Source organism: Hemitrygon akajei, chromosome 9 (genome assembly GCF_048418815.1).
Source record: "Hemitrygon akajei chromosome 9, sHemAka1.3, whole genome shotgun sequence".
Lineage (NCBI taxonomy): Eukaryota > Metazoa > Chordata > Chondrichthyes > Myliobatiformes > Dasyatidae > Hemitrygon > Hemitrygon akajei.
In genome coordinates this window covers 16,752,636-16,772,927 of record NC_133132.1, presented here as the reverse complement: position 1 = coordinate 16,772,927, position 20,292 = coordinate 16,752,636, and positions in this window count along the sequence as shown.

Below are 20,292 nucleotides of genomic sequence, written 5' to 3'. Positions count from 1 at the left end.
CTACGCCCTCCTGTTTGTTTTGATACAAATGGTCCCTTGGGATCATTTGCTACCAGAACCTGACACTCATGTTCACCACCTTGGTACACCAGGTTGTCAGCTAACACAGTGGTGGCACTTACTCGTTTTACAGTTATATTTCTCCCTTGCAACAGCAATGTCCACCTGGCAATTCCGTTTTGGCTTACTGAGCCATCTTTAATCCTTCCATCTAACAGTAATTGTATGGGGGTATGCTCTGTCAATATCGTAAGTGGATTAAGTCCCACTATGTAGTTGAAATGTTTACGGCCCAGAAAACCGCTAACAAGTGTTTTTCACATACAGTATACCCCTGTTCCACTGGTGAGAGCATGCGTGATGCATATGCTACTGGTCTTAACTTCCCATGTGTCTCCTGTAATAGGACTGCTGAGAGGGTGGTATCAGTCGTAGCCACCTCCAATGAGAATGGTTCATTCAGATTTGGGGTTTTCAAAGCAGGCGCCATGGCCAGAGCTTGCTTCAGAGCTGTGATGGCCTGGGTGTGTTCTGATTTCCTTTACCACGCCACTTTCTTTTTCAGTAATTCCATTAAAGGAGCTGACTTAGTGGAAAATTCATCAATGTGATCCCTACAGCAGCCTATTAGCCCCAGAAAGGACCTCAGTCCATTCACAGCTTGAGGAATAGGCAGTTTCATAATCGACTCTACTCTTCGTTTATCAATTACTCTTTTTCCCGGTGTCAGGATCATTCCCAAATAACAAACTTCTTGTTTCATCACCTGTGCTTTTTTAGGACTTACCTTTAGTCCCAATGCATGCAATAATTGCATTAGTTCTGTCAATAGCTGATAATGTTCCTGCTTAGTTTCCATCTGCAGGAGTATATATCATCTGCAAATTGGACCAAGCATTCAGGCTTTGAGAACCTCTTTAAGCCTTTCTTTAAATGCTGGTGAAATATAGATGGGGAATTATGGGACCCCTGTGGTAGGGCAGTCCATGTACATTGCTGTCCCTGAAAGGTAAATGCAAACTTGTACTGACACTCTCTTTCTAATGGGATAGACCAAAATCCATTGTTTATGTCTAAAACTGCAAACCATTGCGCTTTTTCATTCTGTTTTACTACTGTTTCTGGGTTAGTTGCTACAGTTGCGGTTGTTAAAGGGGTTACTTTATTCAGCTCCCGATAGTCTATTGTCAATCTCCAACTACCATCTGGTGTACGATGGCTGGAAGTGTGTGCACCTTCTAAGGGTGCACTCACGTGTCCCAGTTGGGAATGACCTGTAAATCCACTTAAGATAATTTTACCTTGTATTTCCCAGTTTGTATTAGTTACGTTAGTGGTGTTGACGGTGGTTCGGGATTCTCCAGTGTCCCATAAAAAGGTAACAGGGCGGCCTCTGACCCTACCATTTACTAGAGGTCTTCCAGTTTCATCCCACCTTGTGTCGCACACCCATGTTGGTGAGGCCTGACACCATCATTGAAGCTCGGGGCCCAATCTCCCAGGTGGTGATGTCTCCACCACATTGTTTTGTGGGCTTGTTCTGTCTGGCCCCTCCAAAGTCACACCTCCTTTCCCCACTCTCCCACTTCTCAGGTTTGCACATTCTCTGTTGATGCGTCCCTCTTGAACACAATTATAGCATTTGAACTCTCCACCCCCAAGTCTCCCTGTTCTCGACACTGTTTCATTTACTCTGGTTTTCCTAGCCAGTTGATAGTGTGGTCGGGTGATATTTGGGGTGGGTCCCCTACCCTCATTTCTCCAGGCAATTGCCTTACCTCCAAAAGACAGCAATTTCCCATTAGCGGGTTTATTTGGCCTTTGTGTCTCCTTTTCCCATGCTCTACTCATTTTCCGCAGTATCCCTGTCTCATTATGTGTAGGGTCAGTGGGATCAAACATGTCTAATACCTTTTTAGATTCATCGGTAGAGTGAGCCACCAATGTCCTTAACCATCTATTTAAGGGCTCTGGTCCTAACTGGTCTCGATCAACTGCTGTTCCATATGCTTCTTGGAACACCGTCCATAAACGGGACGCAAACGCAGTGGGATGTTCACCTCTCCTTTGGTAACATTTGGCTAGCACCTGTACAGGATCGGCTCCGTTAATACCCATAATCGTCAATATTGCCGTCTTTAATTCCTCATTTGTGCCCCCACCTTGTTGTTGTATATTTGGCAAAGCTGAGTGTATATTTGGATGTAAACACATTATAATCAATTTCCTTTCCTCGGCGTCATCTAGACCGTATATTATTCTCTGATGATTAGTGGCTTGAAACAGTTCCCGAGGATCATCTCCGAACCCACAAATTCCGGTATCTTTGGCAATATTTCTGAGCTGCTGTACTCCAAACGGAGTAGTGTATGTTATATTCTGGTTTTGATTTCCTGCCCCAGCTCCCGCCTCTCGAATAGTAACTACGGGGGCTAGTGGTGCCGTTGGCACCGGCGATTCCTTAGTATTGCATGCGGGCGGGGGATCTTCAGGATAAAGCGCTTCGTCATTATCAAGACCATATCTAGTCGCATCATCGGCTAAACCGTTCCAATCTATATCTACATATTCACTCTCTTCCCCGCTTTCAGATCCAAGAGCGCATATTATTCCCCTCTGTGCAGAAAGTTGGTCCTGCAGCTTTTGTATCTGCTTTAAACACTTTGTATGGTCACTAGTATTACTTCTCTTTTCAGAAACTGATTTCTGTATCACATTTATAGCTGTTTTTAAATCACTGCACTGTTTCTTTAATTCTTCTGCTTGGCTCTTGGCTAAATTAGCTTCCTTTTCCAGTTTACTCTGTTATTTAACGAGTTTCTCGCATTTCAGCTGAAACTGATTCATATGCACCAAATCCATACTTCTTCGTCCCTGTAAATCTGTAAAATTTCCCTTGAGGAATTGTAACTCCTTTCTGAGCATTCTGTTTTCGTTTTCTAACTCCTCTCGGATTATTTTGTTTTCGTCTGCTAACTTATCTCTCTGAGCGTCGGCTTTTTGCCGATTTCCTATTCATTCCTCAATAAGGCAGGCAACTGCTACTGGCTTCAGTAGTCGCTTAAATTCCTTGTCCGACAATTTCCCTCGGGCAATTCTAAACAAAACTTCGTCGCTTATACCGCTGGTGTGTCCAGCACACTCCCGTATTGTGGCCATTTCCCCAATACGTACTTCTAGAGGAATTCCCTCCAATCAAAACTATCCAAGTCCTTCGGACTTACAGATTTCCCTAGATTCTTCATCCTGGGTCACTACCAACCAGTTACCCAGCCCCGATTTCTCTGTTTCTCACCCACGTGGTCCGGTTCGAGTCTCGTGCTGACTCAACAAGAGATTTAACCTCGAGCCCACCCAGGAACGCCAATTCTGTTGCAAAAAGAGAGAGAGGGATACCTCTTCTACCTCTTCCAACGATTCTGAGTGAGGCACAGAGAGATCTGTATTTACTGACAATTACCTTTATTGTTCAAACTAACAAATACGTGAATTCATACACTAAATACCTTGTGTGCACACCTGCTAAGTATCGCTGACTCTCCTGGACAGTCAAAGAATAGCAAAGGTATTATCCGGGCAGAGGAATTTACGCTGGCCAGGCGTTCCTTGTTCCTCGTGGTCCCGATTCACTCTCTACGTGCTTCACGCAGGGTTCTTCTCACTTGTATCTGCGATGGTTATTCTTCGAAGTTACCGCCACCGGCACCCACAAAGCATCCACTTTTATATCCATGGCTTATCAATTCAAATGTCGCATTTCCGTGTCATTGGCCGCAGGTCATGTGTCTGGCCTTTAACACCAGGTCATTGGCTCTGGTCCAAGCCAGCCTCCATCTATTGTCCTCTTCCCATCAAGGGACAGTTGCTGACTCATGGTTCTTTGTTCTCAGTCAGCAATGAGCTCGAATCGAATCGATAATCGAAATTATAGACTAATAGGTCTATAATTTTCATTTCACTGCCTCCCTCCTTTCTTAAACAGCGTAACTATATTTGCGACGTTGCAGTCTTCCAGAACCATGCCAGCGTCTATTGATTCCTGGAAGGTCATTTCCAGTGCCTCCACAATCTCCAAAGCCACCTCCTTTAGAACCCGTGGGTGCACCGTATCCGGTCCGGGAGACTTATCTATCCTTAGTCCTTTAAGCTTCCCAAGCACTTTCTCTCTAGTAATCTTGACTATACCTAATTCTATTCGCTGAGACCTCTGGCTATCAGATATGTTTCTAATGTCTTCCACTCTGAAAACTGATGCAAAAATATTTAGTTCCTCTGCCATCTCTTTGTTACCCATTATAATTTCTCCAGCATCATTTTCAATCGGTACTGTATCTACCCGTGTCACTTTTTTACTCTTCATATATTTAAAACGAAAACTCTTCGTATCTTTTTTCATGTTAATTGTCAACTTCCTTTCATAATTCATCTTTTCTTTCCTAATGACTTTCTTAGTCTCCTTCTGTAAGCTTTTAAAAGTCGTCCGATCCTCAGTTTTCCCAGCAAGAAAGGTGGCACTAAGAGAGTAGTGGTGGATAACTGCTTGTCAGGTTGGAGGCCGGTGACTAGTGGTGTGCCTCAGGGATCTGTACTGGGTCCAATGTTGTTTGTCATATACATTAATGATCTGGATGATGGGGTGGTAAATTGGATTAGTAAGTATGCAGATGATACTAAGGTAGGTGGTGTTGTCGATAATGAAGTAGGTTTCCAAAGCTTGCAGAGAGATTTAGGCCAGTTAGAAGAGTGGGCTGAGCGATGGCAGTTAGAGTTTAATGCTGATAAGTGTGAGGTGCTACATTGTGGTAGGAATAATCCAAATAGGACATACATCGTAATGGTAGGGCATTGAAGAATGCAGTAGAACAAAGGGATCTAGGAATAATGGTGCATAGTTCCCTGAAGGTGGAATCTGATGTGGATAGGGTGGTGAAGAAAGCTTTTGGTATGCTGGCCTTTATAAATCAGAGCATTCAGTATAGGAGTTGGGATATAATGTTAAGATTGTACAAGGCATTGTAAGGCCGAATTTGGAGAATTGTGTACAGTGCTGGTCACCGAATTATCAGAAAGATAACAACAAAATAGAGAGAGTACAGAGGAGATTTACTAGAATGTTACCTGGGTTTCAGCACCTAAGTTACAAGGAAAGGCTGAACAAGTTAGGTCTTTATTCTTTGGAGCATAGAAGGTTGAGGGGGGACTTGATAGAGGTATTTAAAATAATGAGGGGGATAGATCGAGTTGACGTGGATAGTCTTTTTCCATTGAGAGTAGGGGAGCTTCAAACAAGAGGACATGAGTTGAGAGTTGGGGGGGGGAAGTTTAAGGGTAGCACGAGGGGGAATTTCTTTACTCAGAGAGTGGTAGCTGTGTGGAATGAGAAGTGGTAGAGGCAGTTTCGGGATTGTCATTTAAAGTAAAATTGGACAGTTATATGGACAGGAAAGGAATGGAGGGTTATGGGCTGAGTGCGAAGCACTGGGACTAGGTGAGTGTAAGCGTCGGCACGGACTAGAAGGGCCGAGATGGCCTGTTTCCGTGCTGTAATTGTTATATGGTTATAATTTTTGCTTCCTTATACGCCATCTGTTTTGCTTTTATTTTAACCTTAATCTCTCTCGTTATCCACATTTGTGCCATTTTTCCATTCAGGATTTTTTTTTCTTGGAATATTTTTTTTCCTGCACTTTCCTTATTTCTTGCAGGGATTTCATCCAATTCTGCTCTACCATCCCTCCATCTAGCTTACTTTTCCAATCAACTTGGGCCAGTTCCTCTCTCAATACCACTGTAATTTCCGTTGTTCCACTGAAATAGCGATACACCCTGATACCAGCTTCTCCTTTTCAAATCTGAAGCTGAACTCAATGATATTATGATTACTCCTTCAAAGGGGTTCCATTACCTCTGACTCGCTAATCGCCTCTGGTTCATTACACAGCACCCAGTCCAAACCAGCCGATCCCCTGGTGGGCTTATGGACAAGCTGCTACAAAAAGCCATCCCATAGGCATTCTACAAACTCCCTCTCCTGAGATCCAGTACCTTCCTACTTTCCCAATCCACTTACATATTAAAATCCTCCATAATTATTTTGACGTTTTCTTTCTGACACGCTTTTTCTATTTCCAGCTGTAACTTGTAGTCCACATCCCTGCTGCTGTTTGGAGGCCTGTATATAACTGCTATTAGTGTCTTTTTACCCTTGCCATTTCTTAACTCGACCCATAAGGATTCTGCCTCTTCTGATCCTATGTCCCTTCTTTCTAGTGATTTGATATCGTTGCTTACCATCAGGGCCACGCCACCCCCTTTACCTACCTTCCTATCTTTCCCGTACACTGTGTATCCTTCACTGTGTATTATTCAGCTCCCAATCACATCCATCATTTAGCCATGACTCGGTGATGGCCACAGTGTCATATCTTTTAACCTGTAGCTGTACAACAAGGTCATCCACTTTATTTCTAATGCTGCGTGCATTTAAGTACGGTACATTTACCGATTTTGCTGTATTTCTACCGCACAACAAATTATCCTCTCTAATCGCCTGCCTGTCCTTCTTGTCATCTTTGCTGCACAGTATCTTTGACTTATTTCTAATCTCCTCTTCCTCGACCCTAACACCCTGGTTTCCTTCCCCCTGCCAACTTAGTTTAAACCCTCTCTAACAGCTATATTCAATAATCCCGCCAGGAGATATTAGTTGTATATCCTTTGAGTTCAGTTGTAACCCATCCTTTTTGTATGTCATACCTCCCCCAAAATAGATCCCAATGATCCAAGAATTTGAAGCCCTGCCCTCTGCACCAATTACTTAGCCATACATTCATCTGCTTAATTCTGCTATTCTTACCTTCATTAGCGCGTGGCTCAGGCAGTAATCATGAAATTATTACTCTGGAGGTCCGGCTTTTCAATTTTCTCCCCAGCTCCCAGTAATCTGCCTTCAGGACCTCCTCTCTTTTTCTGTCTATGTCATTGGTACCAACATGTACCGAAGCTTCTGGCTTCTCGCCCTCTCTCCTCAGAATACTCTGGACCCGATCTGAGACATCCCATTCTCTGACACCAGGGAGGCAACACACCATCCGGGTATCCGTGTCCGGCTTTCAGAATCTCTTGTCTGTTCCTCTCAGGATGAAATCCCCTATAATTACTGCATTTCTCCTTGTTCTCTTGATCACGGCACAAGGCAGAGTGCCAGAGACCCGTTCGCTGTGGGTTTCCTCTGTCAGGTCAACCACTCCAACAGTATCTAAAACGATATGTCTATTTCTGAAGGGGGAACTGTCACAGAGGTGCTGTCCACCCTCTCTCTATAGGTATTATCAATCACCTTCTCACTTCCCCTAATTAGCAACTAATCAACTTGCAGCTCCTGATCCCTAACACAGTCCTTAAAGAGCCTCATCTCAATGCACTGGGTGCAGATGTAATCCTTGGGGAAGCTGGGAGTCTCCCAGGGTCCTCACATCTGGCACTCCAAGTACAACACGAATCTAAGCACAACCTCTAATGCTATTGTTATTACTAAATAAATAAATACCCCTTTACTATAAGACTCAACGGTCGCAGGAAGCCTCTTCCCGTTTCCGCTAAGCCCGTTGAGCAAAAGCCCTATCACTCTGCACCCTCTCAATCCGCTGCCGCTCCGACGCTGCCCGCTGGATATGGTGGTGTTCTTTTTATGTCTTCCACGCTCTGAGGTCACGCGCCTGCGCAGTCGTGCCTATTTGATCCCAAGCAGTTAAAACAAATCTGAATTTTCTCCCGAGAAACGGCGACTTACTCTGCTGCCTGCTTCCTGTGAATCGAAAAAAAAACAACCGTTGAAGATTATTTCCCTTTTTAAACCATCCGCGCTCTGAGGTCACACGCCTGCGTAGTCGTGCCTCTGTTTTAGTGCTAGAGTGCGGAAGTTGAGTGTTGTTGATATTACTAAGGAGATGCTAAGGAAGCTGGTAAGTCTGAAGGTAGATTCGTCACCTGGACCAGATGGACTACATCCCACGGATCTGAATGCGTTGCCTTAAGAGATCCTGGTGACATTAATGATGCTCTTTCAAGATTCACTGGATACTGGAATGGTTCCGGCGAACAGCTAGAAATTACAAATTACAAATTACAAAAAAAGAATTACAAATGTCACTCCGCTCTTCGAAAAGTTTGCAGGTGGGATATAATGTCGGGAATTGCGTGGTCAAGCGGGGAAAAGCAATCAAATATCAGAGGTACAAAGGGAATTGGGAGTCTTCGTGCAGGATTCACTAAACATTACCTTCCATATTGAGTCTATAGGACGGAAATGCAAAATGTGCATTAATTTTGAGAGGACAAGAATATAAAAGTAAGTATGTAGTTCTGAGGTTTGTACCGCATTGGTCGCCCTCTTTTCCTTCGCTACATCGACGACTGCATTGGCGCTGCCTCCTGCACGCATGCTGTGCTCATTGACTTCATTAACTTTGCCTCCAACTTTCACCCTGCCCTCAAATTTACCTGGTCTATTTCTGACACCTCCCTCCCCTTTCTTGATCTTTCTGTCTCCATCTCTGGAGACGGCCTATCTACTGATATCTACTATAAGCCTAAAGACTCTCACAGCAACCTGAACTATTCCTCTTCCCACCCTGTTTCTTGCAAAAATGCTATCCACTTCTCACAGTTCCTCCGTCTCCGCCGCATCTGCTCTCAGGATGAGGCTTTTCATTCCAGGACGAAGGAGATGTCTTCCTTTTTTTAAACAAAGGGGCTTCTCTTCTTCCACCATCAACTCTGCTCTCAAACGCATCTCTCCCATTTCCCGCATAACTGCCCTCACCTCATCCGCCCACCACCCTACTCGGGATAGGGTTCCCCTTGTCCTCACCTTCCACCCCACCAGCCTCCGGATCCAACGTATAATTCTCTGTAACTTCCACCACCTCCAACGGGATCCCACTACCAAGCACATCTTTCCCTCACCTCCTCTTTCTGCTTTCCACAGGGATCGCTACCTACATGACACCCTTGTCCATTAATCCCCCCATCCCTTCCCACCGATCTCCCTCCTGGCACTTTTCCTTGCAAGTGAAACAACTGCTATACCTGCCCTTACACTTCCTCGCTCACCACCATTCAGGGCCCCAGACAGTCCTTCCAGGTTAGGCGACACTTCACCTGTGAGTCGGCTGGTGTGGTATACTGCGTCCGGTGCTCCCGGTGTGGCCTTTTATATATTGCTGAGACCCGACGCAGACTGGGAGACCGTTTCGCTGAACACCTACACTCGGTCCGCCAGAGAAAGTAGGATCTCCCAGTGGCCACACATTTTAATTCCCCGTCTTATTCCCAATCTGATATGTCTATCCATGGCCTCCTCTATTGTCAAGATGAAGCTACACTCAGGTTGGAGGAACAACACCTTATATACCGGCTGGATAGCCTCCAACCTGATGGCATGAACATTGACTTCTCTAACTTCCATTAATGCCCCTCCTCCCCTTCTTGCCCCATCCTGATATATTTAGATTTTTTTTTGCTTTTCCCCTCCCCGATTTTTTTTCTTTCTCTCTCTGCCCATCACTCTGCCTGTTCTCCAACTCCCTCTGGTGCTCCCCCCTCCCCCTTTCTTTCTCCCTAGGCCTCCCGTCCCATGATCCTTTCCCTTCTCTAGCTCTGTATCCCTTTTGCCAATCACCTTTCTGGCTTTCAGCTTCACCCCACCCCCTCCGGTCTTCTCCTATCATTTCGCATCTTCCCCTCCATCTCCTACTTTCAAATCTCTTACTATCTTTCCTTTCAGTTAGTCCTGACAGTGTTTCTCCCTGTAGATGCTGCCTGGCCTGCTGCGTTCCACCAGCATTTTGTGTGTGTTGCTCGGATAAGGATGTTCAGTTGGACAGCTTTCCGGGAGCCAAATTCCTCAATGCCACTGCTATCTTGGAAAAGTTAGAGCTACATCTGGAACTAGGAAGGTTATCCTTTCCTTTGGAATAAACAACAGATCACATAGACCAACGACAACGACTAAACAGCTTCAGCAACTACTGAGAATGGTCAGTATTAAATTTCTCCGTGCCAGTATCTGGGTGCCAGAATCAAACTTTAGCCACAGATTGACAGAGGCAGAACAAGCAAACCTGGGACAACTAAACAAGGTTATTAGAACTAACAATTATATCCCGGCAATTCCGGTGAAGCAGTTTAAGGTAGACACAGACCATATCCATTGGACAGAGAACGCAGCCCTGACCATAGTCAAGAGGTGGATGCAGTCTTTAAGCCAGAGTGGAGACAAAGCCGAGAGAGGCAGGGTCCATGACTGGGAGAGACCATCGTGAACCTCTCCCGTACGTACACCCCTACAGAAACCCAGCAAAAGGTTCTGAACAGGGACCTCACTTTTGTACCGACTGCAAAACTCCACAAGGAGCAGATTGAAAGGGACATGGATAAGTTCTATAGGAAATCGGTACTTGTCGACTTTTTCGGCGAGTCAGAACGTAGAGAGACCCTTGTCACCCCTCCCTCAGACTGGATGCCCAAGAGGAGGGACAGGTCAGAAGTGGTTCTAGATTTTTGAGCACACAATGGCTGCTGTAATAGAGAGAGAGAGAGAAATACAGGATAAGCCCAATCTAACCAGGAAGGAGAGAGCAGCCCCGAAAGAGCTGAGGGAAAACATGGATATTGTTATGAAACCAGCGGATAAAGGGAGCAGCATAGTTATCACGGACAGACAGCAAAACCTATTTGAAACACACAGAAAATTAAACAACACGGAACACTACACTAAACTAAAGGAACCCATTCACTGGGAAACACACATAGAAATTAGGAACATTTTGCGAGAACTGGAAAGGAGTAGACACCTCAAATAGAAGCAAGTGGAGTACCTGACAGGGATACAGCCACGAGCAAGGAAGTTTTATATCTCTCCCAAAATACACAAGAACTCAGACTCATGGACTGGTCCGGGAGAAATACCACCCGGCAGGCCCATCGTGTCAGACGGCAGCAGTGAGTCATACAGGATAGTAGAGTACATTGATGCCTTCCTTAACCCACAATCACGGAAACATTCCAGCTACATCAGGGACACATATCACTTCGTCCGGATAGTGAATTCCATGCCAGTGCCCTCTGAGGCCATACTCTTCACCATGGACATCGACAGTCTGTACACCAATACAGAAACGGACAGGGGTATAGAGGCGGTGAGGGATATCCTATGGAAGAACCCTCAGCCACAGAAACCAGACGAGGCCTGACTAAAAGTGACTTTGAATTCAATGATGAATTCTACTTACAAGTCAAGGGCACTGCGATGGGAAAGAAGTTTGCTCAAGTCTATGACAATATATACATGTCAAAGTGGGAGGGAACAGTTTATTCAAAGTGCCCCAAAAAACCCAAGTGTCTCTATAGATACCTGGATGACTTCTGGGGAGTGTGGACATTCTCGGAGGCAGAATTAGAGGAATTCATTCAAATCCTAAACACTCATCATCCATCCATTAAGGTAAAGACCACAACAAATAGGGAGAAAATTAACTTTATAGACACTACTGGACACAGGATACAGTGGGATGGCACCGAATATCCACAGGGCGGTCAAAACACTCTTCGAAGAACTAAAAGCGGAAGAGGGGACCACTGGGACAATACACTATAGTTACAGCCTTCAAAAGGGGTAGAGACTTAAAAGACATACTAATCAGTACCAAATTACGAGCAGCATCAAACTGTGAGGTGGGAAACTGCAGGGCATGCAAATACCTGCAAATCTTAAAAAGCATACACAATAGAGCTACAGAAAAGTGGGCCGTGATAGAGCAGAGAATAACTTGTGAACAGAACTACGTAGTATACGAAATCCAGTGTAAACAATGCCACATTAGATACATAGGGGAGACAGGCAACAGCTTGAGAACCAGACTCACAGGGCACCTCAGTAATATCACAAGAGGAAACCAAAACAGACCAGTTAGTAGGCACTTCCTGGAGCATGGAATGTACTCCTTGGCAACTCTGAGCCTGGAAACTAACATAAACTGGTCAAAATGAGGCCATATGGATGGTGCTGAGAAACAGGAAAGGTATGACCACATAACTGGGGTTGCATTAGAGACCACCCAATAGTCAGCGAGAATTGGAGGAGCAAATCCGCAGAGAGATATCAGACAACTGCAGGAGACAGAAAGTTGTGACTGTAGAGGATTTTAATTTTCCACATATTGATTGGGACTTCCATACTGTTAAAGGTCTAGACGGGTTAGAATTTGTAAGATGTGTTCAGGAAAGACTTCTTAGTCAATGTATAGAGGTACCAACTAGAGAGGATGCAATATTAGATCTCCTATTGGGAAACAAGTTAGGACAGGTGACAGAAGTGAGTGTAGGGGAACACTTTGGTTCCAGTGATCATAATACCTTTAGTTACAACTTGATCATGGATAAAGATAGATCTCGTCCTCGGGTTGAGGTTTTAAACTGGAAAAAGGCCAAATTTGAAGAAATGAGAAAGGATCTAAAAAGCGTGGATTGGGACAGGTTGTTCTCTGGCAAGGATGTTGTAGGTAAGTGGGAGGCCTTCAGGGGAGAAATTTTGAGAGTGCAGAGTTTGTATGCTCCTGTCAGGATTAAAGGCAAAGCGAGTAAGAATAAGGAACCTTGGTTCTCGAGGGATATTAGATCTCTGATAAAGAAGAAGAGAGAGATGTATAACATGTACAGGCAACAGGGAGCAAATAAGGTGCTTGAGGAGTATAAAGAGTGGAAAATAATACTTAAGAAAGAAATAAGGAGGGCTAAAAGAAGACATGAGGCTGCTTTGGCAGTCAAGGTGAAGGATCATCCTCAGAGCTTCTACAGGTATATTAAGAGCAAAAGGATAGTAAGGGATAAAATTGGTCCTTTTGAAGATCAGAGTGGTCGGCTCTGTATGGAACCAAAAGAAATGGGGGAGATATTAAATGTGTTTTTTTGTTTTGTGTCTGTACCTACTAAGGAAACTGGCATGGAGTCTATGGAAATAAGGCTAACAGGTAGAGAGGTCATGAAACCTATACAGATTAAAGAGGAGAAGGTGCTTGCTGTTTTGAGGCATATCAGAGTAAATAAATCCCCAGGACCTGACAGGGTATTCCCTCGGACCATGACGGAGACTAGTGTTGAAATTGCAGGTGTTCTGACAGATATATTTAAAATGTCGGTATCCACGGGTGAGTTGCCGAAGGATTGGAGGATAGCTCATGTTGTTCCGTTGTTTAAAAAAGGCTCTAAAGGTAATCTGGGAAATTATAGGCCGGTAAATTTGACGTCAGTGGTAGATAAATAATTGAAAGGAGTACTGAGAGATAGGATCTACAAGTATTTGGATAGACTTATTAGGGTGAGTCAACATGGCTTTGTGCGTGGTAGGTCATGTTTAAGAAATCTATTAGAGTTTTTCAAGGTGCTTACCAGAAGGGAAGGCAGTGGATGTTGTCAGCATGCACTTCAGTAAGGCCTTTGACAAGGTTCCACATGGGTGGTTAGTTAGGAAGATTCAGTCACTAGGTATACAAGGTGAGGTAGTAAATTGGGTTAGACATTGGCTCAATCGGTGAAGCCAGAGAGTGGTAGTGGAGGATTGCTACTCTGAGTGGAGGCCTGTGATTAGTGGTGTGCCACTGGGATCAGTGCTGGGTCCATTGTTATTTGTCATCTATATCAATGATCTGGATGATAATGTGGCAAATTGGATCAGCAAATTTGCTGATGATACAAAGATTGAAGGTGTAGTGGACAGTGAGGAAGGTTTTCAAAGCTTGCAGACGGATCTGGACCAGCTGGAACAATTGGCTGAAAGATGTCAAATGGAGTTAATGCAGTCAAGTGTGGGGTATTGCACGTTGGAAGGACAAACCGAGGTAGAACATACAAGGTAAATAGTAAGATACTGAGGAGTGTAGCAGAACAGAGGGATCGGGGAGTACAGATACAAAATTCCCTAAAGGTGGTGTCACAGGTAGATAGGGTCGTAAAGAGAGCTTTTGGTACATTGGCCTTTGTAAATCAAAGTATTGACTACAAGAGATTGAATGCTATAGCGAGCATCTATAAGACATTGGTGTGGCCGAATTTGGAGTATCGTGTGCTGTTTTGGTCACCTAATTACAGGAAAGATATTAATAAGGTTAAAAGATTGCAGAGAAAGTTTACAAGGATGTTGCCGGGGCTTGAGAAACTGAGTTACAGAGAAAGGATCAATAGATTAGGACTTTATTCCCTGGAGCATAGAAGAATGAGGGGAGATTTGAAAGAGCTATATAAAACTATGATGGGTATAGACAGAGTGAATGCAAGCAGGCTGTTTCCACTGAGGCTAGGAGAGAAAAAAACCCAGAAGACATGGGTTAAGTGTGAAGGGGGAAAGGTTTAAAGGGAACATGGGGGGGGGGGGGGGGGGAGGGTCTTCTTCTCGCAGAGAGTGGTGGGAGTGTGGATTGTGCTGTCAGGTGAAGTGGTAAATGGAGGTTCACTTTTAACATTTAAGAAAAACTTGGACAGGTACATGGATGAAAGGTGTTACATCCCGCGAGGGTATCTTGTGACTGTCTTATGACCATGATGTAATTGAGTACCTGGTGAGCATGATGTAATGGTCTTGTGATGGTGGGGTGACGTATTTTCCCACCAGTGTGAGGTCATGTGATGGCCTGTTCCAACAGGTATAAAACGGGAAGCCTGCTATGAAGGAAAAGTTTTTTCTCTTGTGTTGAGACGTCGTTTAACTCGTTAGTTTCTTTGTTATGCTGCGTATTTGGTTTCATGACACAGTTTCGTTTTAAAGTGGAGTTTTACTTTCTATCTTAAGTCTCAAAGGTTATTGCCAGCAGTTTCGCCAAACACTGCCAGTTTTGGTTTGGTCTACCTTTGCACGTCAGTTGGAGAGTGAAGAATTTATCGAAGTACAGAAACCCGAAGGATCGAGTAAAGTTGGTGTCGTCGACGGTAATACAGGATCGAATTTATTGGATCTTCGTTCAGGAAATAGTAACCTACATCCGAGATAACCCCTGCAGTAAGAGCAGAAAGGGTTGGGGCAGTATTAATCTCTAAGGAAAAGTTCAATTCCTTCAAGCCATTTTTATTTTCTTCATCGTGAGTCTTTCGGGCAAGGCATATCTCGGCAGGGATCAGCAGTAACGACACGTCGTCGAGGAATTCGTTACTTCAGGGAAGTCTCTTCTAATTGACTGTATAAATCATTTGGACTTTCCCATTTACCACTTTAGTTCGCATTTATCACCTTAAGAAGTGTTCGAGTTTCTGTATACCAGTTAACTCCCGGTTAAGCTAGTCGTTTGTTTACTTTTCATTTTTATTGAGCAGGGTTTAATAAATGTTTATTTGTTTATAAAAAAAAACCTGTTTCAATTCGATAATCATTGTTGCCAGAGATGTTCCGTAACAATTGGGGGCCGTTCCGTTTCTGAGCTTAAGTGCTTGTTTAATTATAGATCTGATTTGGAAAAGGGTAATTCCAGGTTTTTTTTTGTTTGTTTGATTGTTCTGTGGGTGGTATTAGGCGGAGTTATTAGCGAAGGCGAGAAAAAGTGATGTATCTGAGATTGCTAGCAGGTCGGAACTTAAAAGAAACATTCCCAAATGCTCGAGTGTAATTCAGAGAAAAATCGTGCACACTATGTGGAGTCGCGTAATTTTGATGAAGCGGTTTTACATATGTTTCCAATAAGTAATCTAGAGATGCAGTTACAAATCAAACAAATGAAGTTAGAGCAATGTAAAGTGGACTTGGAACGAAGCTGGTTAGAAGCTGAAACTAAAAAGAGGGAATTTGAACATGGGATGGAGAAATTAAGGTCCTAGTATCAGTCCTCTGTTTCTAGGAAACAGTTTGTTGCTAGGCGAGAAGCTAAATTAGCTCCTCCAGTTAATGAAATAGAAGTGGAACAATATTTTCAACGTTTTGAAACTGTTGCTCTGATTTCAGAGTGGCCCAAAGAGAAATGGCCAGTGATGTTACAGAGTGTAATTAATGGCAAGGCACAAGAAGTTTATACAGCTTTAACTGCTGAGCAAGCACTTGATTATGATATTGTGAAGCAGCATACACTGGAAGCGTATGAACTGATTCCAGAAGCTTATAGACAAAGATTCAGAAATTTGAATAAATCCGTGGAAAAAAAAACACGTGCAATTTACCTACGATAAAGGTGTGTGTTTTGAGAGATGGGTTTCCTCTAAAGATGTGAATGGGGAGCATCATAAATTAGAAGAGTTGATTTTAATGCAGGAATTTAAAAGGAGCATCCCGGTTGAAATAATAACACACTTAAATGGGAGGGCAATGCTATATTGTAGGAGTTTGCTAAATTAGCTAATGAGTCTGCTTTAAACCATGAGAGTAAATTTCCTCAGGGTAGAACTCTCAAAAGGAAAAATAACACAGAGTCAAGGTAAACTAGAAATTAAATCAGACGTTAGTGAGAAAGGTAAACAGGATGGAAAACATGTGAAGGAAAGACAGTTTGGTCCCATTTGGAATTATTGTAAGAGACCTGGTCACGAAATAACTAACTGCTTCCGATTGAAGGAGAAGGAAGCATTCCCAGATGCTTGTGTGCAACATACTGAAACACCTGTAAATCCACAGGGTCCGATAAAAATAAATGAAGCTTTTTCTGAGTCTGAACAAGTTAAGGGGGGATATGATCATTTAATAACCGAAGGATTTGTATCCTTGAAAGAGGGATCCACTCCGCTGCCAATAAAAATCCTTTAGGGATACTGGAGCTTCTCAATCACTGATGTTAGACGGTGAGTTAAAGTTTAATGATGAGTCCGACACTGGTGTGGTAAACTATATACGAGGTGTTGGGAGTGCCCTTATACCTGTACATTTGCTTAGAGTAAATTTAAGGTCAGGGTTAGTTACAGGATCGGTTAAAGTAGGACAACAACCATCTTACCTGTGAACGACGATTCTCTATTGTTGGGGAATGACTTAGCAGATGGAAAGTCTTTCTTCAAGTGCATTTGGAAATAAAGTCAGAGGAGCCACGGATGGATTCTAACACAGATTCCTCCTGTGTTGTAACTCGAGCTATGGCTAAAATGCTTGATGTGCATGATGAAGTTGTTACCCATGACTGTTCAACTCGGGATTCGTATTTTGAGGATATGTCAGAAACTTTCTTAGGTTCACTGTTTGATCAAGATTCTCGGAGTAAGTCTGACCATGATGATTTGTCTCTGTCTCGGAAGGAGATGATAGCAGAGCAGAGACCCTGAGATTATCGAATTAAAGGAACAAGCTCTCCCGGATAGTGAAATTGATAAGGTGCAGTAGGATATTATTTTGAGAAAGGAGTGTTGATGAGGAAGTGGAGATCACCTACAATTCCTGCAAGTGCTGAATGGCAGGTTGTTCACCAGATAGTTGTTCCTAAAGTTGATCCAAATGAGATTTTAACTTTAGCTCACAGCGTGCCCTTGGGTGAAGAAAACTCTGAACAACTTTTTGAACATTTTTACTGGCATGGTTTGGAAAAAGATGTGGCGACATTTTGCAGAACATGTCATACTTGCCAAATTGTGGGTAAACCTAATTAAGTTACTCCAGTGGCCCCACTGCAGCTTATGTCCGCATTTGGTGAACTGTTATCTAAAATTATTGTAGATTGTGTAGGCCCATTAGCAAAAACTAAAACTGGCCGTCAGTATTTGCTGACCATCATGTGCACTGCGTCTAGGTTTCCAGAGGCAATACCACTACGGAATATAACAGTTAAAACTGTAATAAAGGCTCTTATACAATTCTTTACTTATTTTGGGTTGCCTAAGGAAACACAATCTGATCAAAGTAGTAATTTTATGTCTGGATTGTTTCAACAGATAGTTTATAAACTGGGAGTTTAGCAGATTACCTTGTCCGCATACCATCCAGAATCGCAAGGCGCCTTGGAGAGGTTTCATTCTACCCTCAAGACTATGGTTAGGACGTATTGTGCAGAAAATGAAAATGATTCGGATGAGGGCATATACTTACTTCTATTTGCAATATGGGAGTCGGTACAGGATTCATTAGGTTTTAGTTCATTTGGAATTGTATTTGGGCATAGAGTTAGAGGACCTTTGGCCTTATTAAAAGAACAACTGATTAATAAAGAGGTGCACACTAATCTGCTGGATTATGTTTTAAAATTGCAGAATCGATTACATAAAGCTTGTAGCTTGGCCAGGGAAAATTTAAAATCGGCTCAGGTGAAAATGAAAAGCTGGTATGATAAAGAAGCTAAAATCAGGACATTTAAGCCTGGAGATAAGGTGTTGGTTCCTTTCCCAGTGCAAACAAATCCTTTACAAGCTAGATTTCATGGTCCTTATGAAATTATGTCTAATGTTGATGATGTGGATTATGTGATAAAAACTCCAGATCGAAGAGGGCCAACACGACTTTGTCATACAACTGTGCAAAAACCATATTATGAGAAACAGTCTGCTACTATGACTGTTGCGGTCAATAATAAAGACTCTGATCTCACTAGGAACATAATGGATGATTCATCTGAATCTCATTCTAAACCCAACATTATTTCTGCCAGATTACCAAACTCAACAATTCTGGAAAATATTGATGCGGAATTACCTCATTTACAGCCCGAGCAGAAGCAACAGATGAAGCAATTAATCGTTAAATATAAGGATTTATTTCCAGACGTTCCAAAAAGAATCACGGTAGCTTCACATGATGTAGATGTTGGAGATGCCAAACCCATAAAGCAACATCGATATCGGATGAACATGGAAAAATGTGAACTTGCTGAGAAAGAAATTAAGTATATGTTAGAAAATTATATTATTAGACCTTCTCATTCGAATTGGAGTTCACTGTGTGTATGGTGCCTAAGTCAGACGGTAGTATTCGATTTTGTACTGACTACAGGAAGGTGAACGCTGTAACAAAAACAGATGCGTATCCAATCCCTAGAGTGGACGATTATGTGGATAAAGTCGGAAAAGCAAAGTTACTTACAAAGATTGATATGTTAAAAGGGTATTGGTGTGTTCCATTGACGGATAGAGGTAGAGCGATTTCTGCATTTGTAACCCCATCTGGGTTATATGAATATAATGTTCTTCCGTTTGGGATGAAGAATGCCCCAGGTACTTTCCAGCGGATGATTAATTCTGTGATTCGTCGGTTAAAAGATACAGATGCCTATAATTGACGATTTAGTTACAGGAAATGATAGTTGGGAAGCACATATTACTGCGGTGGAGAAACTATTTGAAAGGCTTTCAAAAACTAACTTAACTATTAACTCAGCCAAAAATGATTTTTGGTCATGCCACTGTGACTTACCTTAGTTATGTTGTAGGTCCGGGCTGGTTAAGGAAAATAGTTAAGGAAGTAAATCAAACTCCAATTTAGCAACAAAAGTTTGATGTTACAGATGTGTAATGTTTTGATAACTCATATTAAAGGCAAAGATAATGTGATTGCTGACTGTTTATCTAGATGTTGAATGTACAATGCAATTTATTGCGGTGTTGTATGTCAACATTTGTAACATTCCTACTGTATATTAATTTGTAAGGAGCTGTAGGATAGTACTATGTATATTATGTATGTTGTAGATTTTACACATTTGTATTTTTTATATAATTACTTAATTGTTAAAATTTTGCTCATGACAGATCGATTTTTTTTTCTGCAGAGAGGTGTTTCATCTCCTGTGGGTATCTTGTGTCTGTCTTATGACTACGATGTAATTGAGTATCTGATAATCATGATGTAATGTACTTGTGATGGTGGGGTGATGTATTTTCCCGCCAGTAAGAGGTCACATAATGTAATTCTCCCGCCTGTGTGAGGTCATTTGATGGACTGTTCCAAAGGTATAAAACGGGAAGCCTGCTGTAACACAGGAGTTTTTTTTTTGTGTTGAGACGTCGTTTAAGTCGTCAGTTACTCCGTTATGTTGAGTATTTGGTTTCATGACGCAGTTTTGTTTTAAAGCGGAGTTTTACTTTCTGTCATAAGTCTCAAAGGTTATTGCCAGCAGTTTCGCCAAATGCTGCCAGTTTTGGTTTGATCTACCTCTGCACTTCAGTTAGAGAGTGAAGAATTTATCGAAGTATGGAAACCCAAAGGATCAAGTAAAGTTGGTGTCATCGGCAGTAATACAGGATCAACCTTATTGGATCTTTGTTCAGGAAATAGTCACCTGCATCTGAGATAAACCCTGCTGTAAGAGCAGAAAGGGTTGGAGCAGTGTTATACGCCACGGTAAA